The 14,487-nt window shown below is 43.6% G+C and overlaps 1 pseudogene; it reads right to left on the bottom strand.

The window, feature by feature from the left end:
• Positions 1-13,713: 13,713 nt before the first annotated feature.
• On the bottom strand, positions 13,714-13,877 carry LOC144504145 (U2 spliceosomal RNA; annotated as a pseudogene).
• Positions 13,878-14,487: the final 610 nt, after the last annotated feature.

The raw sequence follows: 14,487 nt of genomic DNA, 5'->3' as shown, positions 1-14,487 counted from the left end.
AGTGGAGTCCCACAGGGGTCTGTGCTGGGGCCTCAACATTTTACAATTTGCGTCATTGATTTAGATGAAGGGAGCGAAGGTATGGTAGCTAAAACCTTGTCTAATGTAAAGGGTTAAATGCATCTGCACAAGTTCACTTTCTGCGTTCTTCCCTTTGTTATTGACCAGAAACTTCAAGGTATGTTATGGAGTTAACCTAGACCCCAACTTTTTTTGATTGTGGCATGAGGGTGAGCTTTAAGGTGTTTCGCTCCAGGTATGATTCAATTGACCCAAAATGAAGCATTTATTAAAACAAACTTTTTTAACAGCACAGGTAAAATATAACAAAAATAATTAGCATAAGTATTTCCATTTGGAAATACTGAAACATGATTAATTGTAATTCTTAACAACAATCTCTGTAATTCCAATGTAAACAGCATCCCAAAGACTTCAATCCCTTCTTCAGAACCATTTAGCACTAAAAACAGAAATGCTCACGTGGATGCTAGATTTCCAACCTTTTTACACCTCTGGACAGAGATCCAGACAGCAGTTTCCAGAGAAGGATATATGCTCAAACAGCAGAATGCAAGAGAAATAAACCTAATCTCTGGCAGATCCCAGACTTCAGAGACTCAGAGCTACTTCTTCTTTCCACAGCTCCCAAAAAGCAACTGAGCTGGGTTTCTCGCTGTGAACCTAGTCTTGCCCAGGTACCTGATACTGTCAACCCAATCTCAATCCATCTCTACAAGTCAGTAATCTGGTTTAAATCTGGAACAGTGCATTGTCTGGAGGAGTTTCACTTTCTAAAGTTGTTGTCAATTAATACTAATACGGATTGCTAACCTAGTTTTAACCAAAAATGCTGCCAGGAATGTGAAATAAATGGTAGTGAAGTGGGGAAAGATATATAGATGAGTACACTTTAAAAAATGACTGCCTGGAACATAAACAGTCACCTGGGAAAGAGACATTAAACGGGCACTGACTTTTAGTACAGACAGCCACTTGAGATTAAAACATAAAGGACAGACAGCTATTTAAAGTTAAACATGCAGGAATCAGATCCTGCATGAAGCCAGCCAGGGTTTGAGGCACTCTTTAGGATAAGGACAATAGGGTTGGGTAAAGAGATTAGCTACAGGTGGGATCGGGAATACATAAATGCAGGAAAACCAATTACTGTAAATTACTGTATGAATAGGCCGAAACTAAAGTCATTGATAGGGAAAATGTACCCATCCTATGAAACAATGCGATGTTAACATGCTTATGTCTGTATCTGTCTGTATTTGTCTATAACTGTGTTAACGATCGATCACCTACTTGATTACAGCAATGTGATAATGGCTAGATGTCCGGTCCATCTATTGTGTAAAGGGTATAAAGATGGACCGCTCCTATTGTCTCATTGAGAGAAGGTTTGCTGCTTGTTAGTGCCTTTTCTCCACGAAGCTTCGTTAAAATAAAACTGTATTCTTGAAACCTTCAAGCCTGACTCAGTGGTACATTTCCCACAACAATTGGAGTAGTCAGCAGGATCCTATTACTGGTGAGATCAATTGGCCATGATTGGAGCCGGGGTAGAGATCACTGAATCTGTGAGAGTCTGACATGATCAAGAATACAGTTTGCAAGGGGTTTTTAAGGGGTTAAACTTAAGGGGTATTTGTAGTGATAAGTATTGTTGTAGATGGTATAGTGATAAGTACTAACTGCTGATAGTGAGAAGTAACTGTTGCTTGTGCTGACCGACAAGAGGACAAGGTAGTGCCTGTCTCAAAACCCTGCCTTAGACCGGCTGTTAAGAGGAGGAACCTCCCACACGAAGGCCAGGAGATTGAAGTGGGTAAAGAGACATCAAGGGCACTTAGGATTGTGAAGCACAAGTGGCAGAGGTCGGTTAACATCAAACTCTGTTGTGGCGAACAAACGCAGAGTTGCCATCTGTTTGCATGAAAGTTTGAAAAGTTGGGAACTGTACTGTCAATGTTGTGAAAAGCGGGCCGGAAAAGGAGCTTGATCAACTCTGACCTAAACCGGACTCCGGTGGAGAAGCACGTTGCCGAGGTGGTAATAGTGGAAGCCGTGAGTATAAATTGAAACGCTGTAACGGTAGTGAAACACGGTGCTAGAGTAGTAATAGTGGCCGGGGGTAGTGAAGTCCCTACGGTGGAGAGCACACTTTACTAGGGAGTAATCGTGGCCGGGGTTAGTGAAGTCTGCGAAATGGCAGATAATGAAGTTAAAAGGGGACCTGCAGGATCCCTCATTGAAGTTTACATGACAGACAGGAAAGAGTTAATAGAGAGAATGCAAAAGGAAGGCTGGGATACTTCTCAGACCTTAGAGCAGCAGAGAAAGTGGATAGATAAGGAAAAGAGAAACAAGACAAAGAAGATAGAAGTATTGTTAATACATCAGTTAGCTGGTCTAATTGAGCAAGTAGTCACCTCTACTAAGAAGTAGAGTGAAGATAAAGAAAGGATTAGGGAATTAGAATCCCGAGTGAGGGAACTGGAGAAGCAAAACCAGGTTTTATAAGAAAAGCAATGTAGAGGGGAAACTGTTCTTCTACCTCCTTATGAGTCCACACAGCGGGGACCAACTGCTCCTTTAGAGGAGTGGGAAGCGCTAGAACACAACTTAGTGCCAGTAACCCGAGGGGGAACAAATGCGCGACCAAAGGCAACTTATCAACCCTTCACCCCAGGTGAAAGACAGCAGATAATGGCTTCCCTGGATGAATTACAACCCAGAAGCGCAAACACTAAAATCTGTAAAGAATTAGACACAATCTGGGTAGGACACCAATTACACCTGAGAGACATACACTAGCTGGTCAGGGCAGCCTGTCCAGCGGATAAGTGGAGGCAGGTAGCAGGTGGACCCGCCGCTCCTCCAGCACAGGATTATAATGGGGGACGGTGGACACATGCAGTTGCCTTAACATCAGAGATAGATGCCCAACAGGCACCCTTCCCCCAGTTTAAAGCAGAGATTCAGAGGGTATTAGGGAATGTTCCCACAAACTGGAACAGAATTACCACAACAAAACAGTTAAAAGGGAAAGGAGCTTCTGAATACGGGGAATGGTTGTTCCAGGTATATCAAGAGTGCTCAGGACAAGGGAACCCAGGTCAAGGGGATCGAGCATTCATCCAGGCTTTTAAGGATGGACTCTCCAGCGCTCACCAGGTCATCCTAAAAATGGGAGTGATGATGTCCCAAGATTACGATGAGTTGGTAGAGTGGGCTAGCGGAGTACCGGGAGAAGAGAAATCCCAGGCAAGAACAAGGCTAGCAAGAGTAGCAGCCTACAGTAATGGGAATGGAGCAAAGTCTAAACTGACTTGCCACAATTGTGGCCAGCAAGGACACTTTGCGAGGGATTGCGGGGCTCCATGGAAAGAGAACAGATTTGGGAACAGTGGGTAACATTGCAGTCACTGTAATAAATATGGACACACAGAAGCAGTGTGTTGGAATAAGCATGGGAAACCCCCGACCCGATCCATGACCACAGCAGAACCGGAGGAACCACAGGACCTCCGGGGTCAGCAAGATTGACGGTCTGCAGCCCCCATTCACAAGGGTAAGAAGGGGGGAAGGATTTACGTGTCAGCACCAGTAGGGGGCAGACAATGTGAGATGCTAGTGGACACAGGAGCGTCCATACCTGTCACCGACCTAACCTTACCCACTACAAATACAATGATTTACCTGGCCAGTGAGCAAGGCTGACGGAAGCTATAGGCTCACGATAGATGACACCGGACTCAATAAAGTCACATCCAAATTGCACCCCATTGTAGCAAGCCCTTCGACAATCCTGAATGGACTGTCACAGGAGTATAAAATATTCACAGTATTGGACATAGCCAACGGATTCTGGTCCTTACCATTGGATCCTGAATCCCAAGACAAATTTGCCTTTACAGTGGGAGACAAGCAGTACACTTGGACTCGTTTACCACAGGGATTCCACAACAGCCCCGCACTATTCCATCGAGCAATGAGTGACATCCTGAACAGAGTAGAACTGCCAGAGGGTAGTACAGTCCTACAATATGTATACGATATCCTGATAGCTTCAGATTCCAAGTCAGGACATCAAGAAGCCTTATATTTAGTACTGAATGAATTAAAAGCCGCAGGGTTAAAGGTGAGCCCCAAAAAGGCACAAATCGGGAAAACACAGGTCCTATACCCAGGACACCTTATATCCCAAGGACTTAAAGAAATGCCAACAGACCGAAAGAAGGCAATACAACAAATGCCGTGACCTGTCACCGTAAGAGGGGTCAGAAAGGTGCGAGGACTATTCAACTATAGCCGGAGTTTCATCCCAGGGTTCGCAAAATTAGCGGAACCCATACAAAGACTAGTCAAAGGGGGAAAACCAGCTTTAGATCCCGTAGAATGGGAACCCGAGCAGGAAGAGGCTTACACCAAACTAAAAACAGAACTAATATCAGCCCCTGGACTAGGATTACTCGATTCTAATAAGGACTTCCATATCCATTGTAGTAATGAGGGAGGGTTCTATTCCGCCGTGGTAACACAGGACCATGGTGACAAAGACACCCATAGGATATTATTCCACAGCAGAAGGGCCAGTAGTCACCAGACTGCCAAGGTGCATAGCCGCCTTGGATTGCGCTGCCTGGGCTGTAAAGGTGAGCGAGCCAGTAATCATGGCAGGGAATATAATCCTTCACACCAAACACACCTTGGTGGAAATGTTGAACACGGGAAAATTAAGGTCAGTCTCAAACATGAGAAGGGCTAAGTGGGAAGCTGTCCTCCTACCTCCAAGCAAGTCCGTGATAATAATAAGGGATACAGGGAATAAGCCAGCAGAAGGGATTTTAGACGAAGGAGAGCCACACAATTGTGAAGATATAGATAGGGATGAAGAAGAGGGTAAGATAAAGGATATACCCTTAATAACAGCTGAGGAGACCCTTTTTGTGGATGGGTCACGCGAATATGTGGAAGGATCACCACGAACAGGGTGGGCAGTAGTGAATGACAAATTAGAGACAGTAAGGTCAGGGAGGATTGACTGAGGTCTATCCGCGCAAGTGGCAGAACGAGTGGCACTCACACAGGCATTAGAGTTATCTGAAGGTAAAACAGTGAACATCTATACAGACAGTCGCTATGCATTCGGAGTCATACATGACTACATGACAGCATGGGGAAGAAGAGGGTCCATAACCACAGGAGGGACCCCTATTAAGCACCAGCAAAGAATTGAGGCATTATTGAGAGCAAGCGAGAAACCTAGAGAAACCGCAGTAATCAAAATTAAAGCACACCAGGAAGAGCTAACCCGGACTGGTTAAATTTCAAAGGGAACCAAGCCGCAGACAGGGCGGCACAGTTAGCCTTAGGACAGGAGACAATTGGCGAGCTGCCAATAGCAGCAACAGAACAGACAGGAGACAAAATAGATATTCGGGACTTACATGAGGATACCCCAAAGGAGGAAAAGGAGAAATGGAAAGCACAGGGAGCAGTCAAAGGGACTGATAACATTTGGAGATGGGAAGATAAGGTAATAGCACCAGAGTGCATATAAAACACCCTATTGGAACTACACCATGGGCTCTCACATGTGGGTAGAGAGGCCATGATAACTAGTATAGGAAAGGAATGGTGGTGGAAAGGAATGGGAAGAGATATAGCCCGACACTGTCACCGATGCGTGACGTGCGCGCAACACAACCCTGGTAGATCCATAAAAATTAAAATGGGACACCAGCCGAGACCAAAGGGACCCTGGGAACATCTGCAAATAGATTTCACAGGACCACTACCACAATCCCATGGCAAAACTTATTGTCTGGTTATTATAGACCAGTTCACCAGGTGGGTAGAAGCGTTCTCTACTACAAATTGTACTGCTACCACGGTGGCTAGGATATTGGCAGAAGAGGTAATCCCTAGACGGGGTGTACCCCTACAAATCGATTCGGACCCTGGGACGCACTTCACCGGAAAGGTGGCAAAAACAGTATGCCAATTAATGGGGATAAAACAAAAATTTCACATCCCTTACCACCCACAGAGTTCTGGAATGGTGGAACGTATGAATAGAACACTGAAAAATGCACTGGCTAAAGCCATACAAACATCGGGAAAAATGTGGACAGAGGTATTGCCCACTATACTCAAAGAGATTAAGAGCTACCACAAACCGGACAACCGGATTAACCCCTTATGAGCTAATGACAGGACGGGCGATGCAATTACCCGAAAGCATCATAACAGGTGGGACCGATGTAGGTCCACTAAAAGATAAAATCAGGAGATATGTTTTGGAACTGAGCACTCAACTAAAAGGGATGCGCAAATTGGTAAAAGACAATCAGGAAATAAAAGACGCAGAGAGAGAGCTTGAGATGCTCCCTGACGTCCCAACAGCGGGAAGTCGCGTCCTAGTAAAGACATTACCTGACAAACCAGGGTTTGCACCAAAATGGAATGGGCCATATGAAGTTATAATTAGTGGAGACACCTGTGCCTGTATAGACATAAGAGGGAAAGGTGGCTGGGAACACTGGACACAGCTAAAATTACACAAGGGAACAAATAAGTAATTAAATTGATGAACTAACGAAAATGCTTTCCTCAACACAGGCAAAGACTGCAAGCAAGAACGACTGGCGCGCGCGGGTTGATAGGTAATATAACTTGTAAAGATTATATGAATTATAGTGTTAGGTTTGATATTTGATCGTTGTGAATATGTATGTAATCGCGTATGTAACTCTACTACTTTGCGTTGTCGCGACTGTAAATTTAACTGGATTGGAGGATAACTTGTTTTACAAAGTTCACATACACTTACACGGGAATCGAACTGTATGTTACCCGTTAGCACAATCGGTAGAAGCCCTACTTGTAGCCACCCCTGGGTGGACCCCTCATGACTTATATACTGTAGATACACCCTGTAAGGGACAAATTGGCAAATATAAAATAGGTATACAGGGGAGATGTGTGGGACTTGTAAACCCCACAGATCCTGTGTGTAGGGGGTTCCAACAGGTGGGAGGAAAAGCTTGTTCAGATACTGCAAGCTATCCGCTTTGTTTTACGGGGCAGGGATGGGGATGTGCCTATGCCTTGGTCCCTAAGAATGATTCCTGCGCACAGACGCAGTGTGTCCGTCAACATTGTACAGACGCAGTGTGTCCGTCAACATTGTCGGGTTAATAAGGGACAGTTTACTTGCACTTGTGATGAACAGAAATGTCTAAATATAACCGCGGGAAGACAGCTCATTTGTGGACAATGCAATGGAACTCATGTAAGCTCAGCCAAATGGGCATACCCATTTGATACTTACCAGGTGGTGGGATCAAACGGGGAGTCAAGTAAACCGAACAATTGGCAATATGAACAAACTCATAATAGAGACACTAAATGTTACCGGGCTAAGAAGGGATATGTGTTCCTCTTCAATGGTACTTACATGACAGAAACACCAAACCTCCCAAACCGTTTTTCAGTAGGAACAATTGGACCACTGACTGTTCCATGCCCTCAGAAGAGGCATATTCGGAGGAGAATAGTAACTCTGGCTATCAGCAAAGAATTCTGCGCTGATTGGGAAGCCCCGGGCACAATGGGATCCTCACTGGGATATGGGTTCCTTGGAGCCATATCTCTTTTTGGGGGGGGGGGGCAGGAGTGATTAGTGCAAAGAATAGGAATCATATTGTTTGTGGACTAACAGTCCTGGGAAACAGCACTTTAAAAGCACTGGAGGCTGTTAACCAAGAAATGGCTGAACTGAGATTATATGCACAGCAGACACGATACGCAGTGGACTATCAGTTAGCACAACAAGGGGGAGTGTGTACAATTATAGGCAATAAATGCATAACCCATGTCACAGACGAGTCCTATAGCATTACACAGGTCATCAATAGCATCAGAGAACAACTTGATAGCTTTAGACAGGGACCCAAAAAAGGAAGTAACTGGCTGGAATGGCTAGGGGGGGGGGGGGGGGGGGGGGATTGGTCATACTCATTTCCATTGTAATTGTCTGTTGTCTAATTGTTGGATGCCTAAAGTCTGTTGCAAGGTGATGGTGACAAGAATTGTGCCAGGAGCCAGTGTATCCATTGAAGAAGAACCCCTGATGAAGATCCCCGAAGACGTCTGAAGAAACGAAGAAGGAAAGAAGAAGAACAAAGAATTATACATATAAAATTGTTGGTCTAGGGATTATTAAAGTCATAATCCGACCAGAAGTGGGGACTGAAGTGGGGAAGAATATACAGATGAGTACACTTTAAAAAATGACTGCCTGGCACATAAACAGTCACCTGGGAAAGAGACATTAAACACGCACTGACTTTTAGTACAGACAGCCACTTGAGATTAAAACATAAAGGACAGACAGCTATTTAAAGTTAAACATGCAGGAATCAGTTCCTGCAGGAAGCCAGCCAGGGCTTGAGGCACTCTTTAGGATAAGGACAATAGGGTTGGGTAAAGAGATTAGTTACAGGTGGGATCGGGAATACATAAATGCAGGAAAACCAATTACTGTAAATTACTGTATGAATAGGCCGAAACTAAAGTAATTGATAGGGAAAATGTACCCATCCTATGAAACAATGCAATGTTAACATGTCTGTATCTGTCTGTATTTGTCTATAACGATGTGTTAACGATCGATCACCTACTTGATTACAATGATGTGATAATGGCTAGATGTCCGGTCCATCTATTGTGTAAAGGGTATAAAGATGGACCGCTCCTATTGTCTCATTGAGAGAAGGTTTGCTGCTTGTTAGTGCCTTTTCTCCACGAAACTTCGTTAAAATAAAACTGTATTCTTGAAACCTTCAAGCCTGACTCAGTGGTACATTTCCCACAACAGTAGGAATTAGATACATTTCACTAACAAACTGCATCCTGTTCATTTAGGTTTCATGTATAGGAAATTAGTTTGTTGAATTTCTGAAGTGTATAAGGTCACTCTGCAAAACCCCAGGGAAAGGCACCAAAAACAATAGAACAGCATTTATACAAATTAAAACAAACATTCCAGTCATTAGGAGTAGTTACGCTGCTGCAGTAACAATACAGAGTTGCTGGATACAGATCCAGCAGTACAATGAAAACAGACTGTTAAAAAAATCTGCGCGGAAACATGACAAAGGCACAGTATCATCACAACTTCACTAACCCACAGGATATTTACCTCCAGGCTGAATGCCTGGGAAAAGGGCTGGACTTCTAATATCTTAACACTTCAATACATTTCTCTCCTGACATGTTGGTTTCTACTTGGACTGAATGAGTTACAAATGGTGTGAGTTCTGTCTTGGCCAAAACAACCATTTATTCTCAAGTCTCAAGCGTTGACTCTGGGTGGATTTTCCGGCCATGCTCGCTCCGAAACTGGAGAATCCTGCCTGAGATCAACGGACCTTTCCAGGGTCCACCCCTTGCCTGCTACGATTCCCATGGCGAATGGAACAGGAATATTCACCCCCTATCTAGAACAATTTGAGGTATCACAACAATTAGAATACATACAGAAAACAAACAATTGGAATCAATTGCATCAAATTACCTGTTTTAACCAAAAGATGGAAATTCACTAAGCCCACCCTAAACAGATACGTTTAATGTGTGCTTGTGAGTTCCTCGTGGGTGACTTTCCTCACTTTTCTATTGGCATATTTTCTTGCTGAGCAACTTTTGGAGAAATGCTGCCACAGGAGGGAGTGTGTGACTGCACTGAAGTATTAGTATTCAGCCATTATCCTTGTAACTTTGAGATCTGATGATTATATCTGCGCTATTATAGGTGCCTTGTTCAGCAGGCTGAAAGTCTTTTTTCTTCCTCTGGCTTTACAGGAAGAGTTTAGAATAGGAAATTTGAGTACGTCAACATTGTGATACACAAGTGACCTAGTGAAAGGCTCGACTTCAAAGTCCTTAATGCACTCCTTTCATCATTAGCACAGCTCCGTCAACAGTTACCCAACAATGACCGCTACTATGAGCCTATTGTGCTGTTGCTACCCTTCTTTACTTGGATTTTCTGGTGGATTTACTGCTCTTACCAGCGTTAACAATGGATCCCACAGCTGCAGAAACAGCATTCACAAGATCTGAGTGAGCACACGTATGTAATGGAACGTCTGAATTTCAGGATGAGCTGTGTTGGTTATCGGAGTTAAAAAGAGTTTTTTATTGTGCCTCAATTGCTTCAACCAGGTTTGCAATAACGACATTTACAATCAATTTAATGGTTAAGTGTCTTTTCAACTAGTTTCTATTAGTTTAAAATGGCTACACAGGTGGCCAAGGTGATTAAGAAAGCATATAGCATGCTTGCCTTCATCTGCCGGGGCACTGGGTACAAGAGTTGGAAAATCACGTTATACTATGTAAAACCTTAGGCCGCATTTCTGGTTGCCACACTACCAGAAGGACGTGGAAGCTTTGCAGAGAGTGCAAAGTAAGTTCACCAGGATGTTGCCCAGTCTCGAGGACGTTGGCTGTGAGGAGAGGTGGAATAAACTGGGATTGTTTTCACTGCAAAGACGGAGGCTGAGGGGAGATCTGTTAGCGCTCTACAAAGTTATGAGAGGCATAGGCAAGGTGGATAGTCAGAGGCTTTTTCCCAGGGTGGGAGCGTCAATTACAAAAGGGCACAGTTTCAAGGAGAGAGGGGGAAAGTTTAAGGGAGACGTGCGGGGGAGGTTTTTCATGCAGAGATTGGGGGGATGCCTGGAACACACTACCAGAGCAGATGGTGGAATGAGGCACATTAGCAACATTTACGAGGCATCTGGATGGGTACATGAACAGGGAGGGAATAAAGGGATATGGACCGAGTAAGAGCAGAAGGTTTTTTTCTTTAGTTTAGTTAGGGCATCAGGATGGGCACGGGCTTGGAGGGCCGAAGGGCCTGTTCCTGCGCTGTACATTTCTTTGTTCTTTGTTTTGTTCTTTGTAAATAAAATTCTATTAATTTGCAAAAAGCGCAAAGGACAAACATGTTATTTGCCTTAATCACTGGAATGAGAGATCTGTTTATGCCTTGACCCTGGTTTAAAGTTCTACCTAACTGGTGAATTTGAACAGTTACAAATGGAAATGATGCTACAAATGAGAGTTGCTAAAGTACATTCTAATTGGTGCTGATTCAGATCCTGCATGCTGGAGTGCAGAGTAGAAATGAAGAGTCACATTGGGCAGGCCAGCAGAGCTGTAGATCAGGGGAGGCGATGGTGTAGTGGTACTAGCTGGACTAGTCAGCGACCCAGATTAATGCTCTGGGGACCTGGGTTCAAACCCCAGCATGGCAGATGGTGAATTTGAATTCAACTTATTAAAAATATGGAATTAAAAGTCTAATAGTGATCATAAAACCATTGTTGATTGTTGTAAAAACCTATCTGGTTCACTAATGTCCTTTAGGGAAGGAAATCTGCCATCCTTACCTGGTCTGGCCTACATGTGACTCCAGATTCAGAGCAATGTGGTTGACTCTTAAATGCCCTCAGGGATGGGCAATAAATGTTGGCCCAGCCAGTGACGCCCACATCCCATGAATGAATTTGGAATTGTTTGATTCTAATGCTTCGATGGAGTAAGTGGGGTGGAATTCCTTACACCCAAATTTAGCTGAAAGAAAAGCATGCCGAATTAAAAAGATATCAACAGGAATCATTTCACCCTCTTGGTGCCACTGTAATCTTTCTCCATGGACACAGAACCAGGTATTGTAGCTAGTCTGTTCCCGTATTCTGGAATCACTGATAGGATTGGGCGGGAGACTAGAGACTGAGGTCTGTAAGTAGAGGAGGTATAGCCTCCGAACGTGGCAACTCCGCCAGTATACAGGGATAACAGAACTCAGGATTCGGCAACATTCTGGGTGGGACATAAAAGCTTGCAGTGTTGCAGGACATCTTGGGATCAGACATCATTGGGAATCCGAGAGTTTGGAGACACCGTGGAGGAGAACACAAAAGTTCACAAAACTGACCGGTGGGAAGTTTGGGGAAGTTTTTGATTGGATTTGACTTGATTCATTATTGTCACATGTATTGGAATACAATGCAAAGTATTGTTTCTTGCGTGCTATACAGGCAAAACATACTGTTCATAAAGTACATAGGGGAGAAGGAAAAGGATAAGGTACAGAATATAATGTAGCAGTTACAGATAGGGTATAGAGAAAGATCAGCTTAAAGGGCGGCACGATGGCACAGTGGTTAGCACTGCTGCCTCACAGCACCAGGGACCCGGGTTCAATTCTGACCTCGGGTAACTGTCTTTGTGGAGTTTGCATGTCCTCCCCTTGTCTGCGTGGGATTCCTCCGGGTGCTCCAGTTTCCTCCCACAATCCAAATATGTGCGGGTTAGGTGGATTGGCCATGCTAAATCTCCCTTAGTGTCAGGGAGATTAGCAGCATAAATAGATGGAGTTATGGGGATTGGGCCTGGGCGGGATTGTTGCAAGCTTGATGGGCCGAATGGCCTCTTTCTGCACTGTAGGGATTCTATGTTTCTATATGATAGGACCATTCCCTGGAGAAGTAGACAGGAATGACAGCAGAAAAGAAGCTGTTCTCGAGTCTGTTGGTATGTGTTTTCAGATATTGGTGAGGATTAAGTACAGCAGTTACAATGGGAACACTGAAAGCAGATGCTGTTACTATCATAGCAGTTATGCCAGCGAGGAAAAAGCACCGGAGAGGGGCATGATTGTCCGGCCATGCTCTCCTCAAAACTGGAGAATCCCGCCTGAGGTCAATGGACCTTTGCATGGTCCGTCCCCCGCCCGCTACAATTCCCATGGCAGGCGGGACGGGAGATTCCCGGCCGAGATATCTTAAAAACAACCACCGGGGGCCTAAAAAGCAGCTGCACATGTTACAGTGGGCTTGTAAAGGATGGACAAAATCTCTCACCAAGGAATGGGGTTTTACTGAGAAAATGCTTTTTGACAACTTTACACTATAAAATAAATCTCTTATTAAAAATTTAAAAAATTCAGGAAACTTTATTTTTTGATTGCTTTCTTTCTACATTTCTTATTTTAAGAAGTGAAACTTTTACTGATGTTTTATCTGGGAGAAATTTCAGGATGACCGCTCAAACTAACATTTTGAGTGATTTGATTGTTTCAAAAGCCTTTTGCCTGCAGCTTATTCTTGATTAGTTGCTTTCATGTAAAGTTGTTCATTTTAAGTTTCCAACGCTTGCTTCGCTTTAAGTCTGTGCATTTCCCACCGAGTGAGTTCCGATGTGTTGTGCAGTTTCACCAAATTTGATCCAAGTGGAATACAGATTTTGCAGCAATTATGGTCTCGTGCCAAAGTCTGTCAATTAAAACAGCACATGCTGTATATATGCAATGTTTTAAGACTGATGGATATGTTTTGTCTTGGGATGCAGGGGAATAGCTTGGGAAAATCATTTCAGCAAATTGAAGGAGTGTTCTAAGTACAATAGCTTTACTAGGGTGGGTGGTCAGAACCAAACATGTTGCTCCAAACTGATTTTTTTTGTACTTTTCCAATTCAATCAAATCAAATCCAATTCAGAGTCTCAACAAGTTGAGACATTTCCGATCCAGGCTGACAAGACAGGGCAAGCGACCAAATTGCCCTGTCCTGGGCCTGATCTACATGAGCCAAGCTGATTGGAGGAGGGGGAGGTTTCCTCCTCCAAGGCTTGAGCTCATTTGCATCTTAGCCAAAAGGCCGAGATGCCGCTTTTAAAAATTGCTTCATATGAAACATAAGAAGCTTCAATGTAACCTAATGACCTCAACCAAGTGCAGCATCCAATCCATACTACACTTGATCTTAGCCAAAAGGCCGAGAAGCGATGTTGCTCCAAACTGTTAATCCAAAATACTACCGTAGACAATTGAATGAGTTTTAATCAGGCAGATCGGTATGTTCGCATATCGCACCACTTTCCTTAGGGTGCAAGTGTTTATTTTTTGTTGTAAGTGTTTTCATAAGCAATTCTGGGAGAAGTCATTGAATTTATTGCTAAATTCTAGGGAGCTAATTTTATTCAGAGCAATGTCCAGATGTCCGGAGTGGGAGAGTATGTTCTGTTTGACATGCACTTAAGGATGAATATTTAATGTTTGCCGGGAGAAATTAGACACTACAGATGTAAGTTTTAGTTAATCCCCACAAATTAAATAATAACCAATGAATCTGTTTTAATGGTGTAGACTAAGGGATGGAGTATTCGATCTGCAAAGCTACTTGCAGTTCAAATAACGTGATTCATTTGAGCTATTACTTGAGTATGAAGATGGGAAAAGACCATGGGTTTAGCAGCCTTTTTGTCAGTGCAGTACTATACTGAATTATCAATCTAGATCGTGCACTCAAATTCTAAATGGACTTGAACCTACAATTTTTGACTTGAAAGTAAGAGGGAGATTCATTCTTACCCAAAGAGCGAAAGGCATCAATGGGT

The sequence above is a fragment of the Mustelus asterias genome, chromosome 14 (assembly GCF_964213995.1).
Source record: "Mustelus asterias chromosome 14, sMusAst1.hap1.1, whole genome shotgun sequence".
NCBI lineage: Eukaryota > Metazoa > Chordata > Chondrichthyes > Carcharhiniformes > Triakidae > Mustelus > Mustelus asterias.
This window is presented reverse-complemented; position numbering and strand designations above follow the sequence as displayed.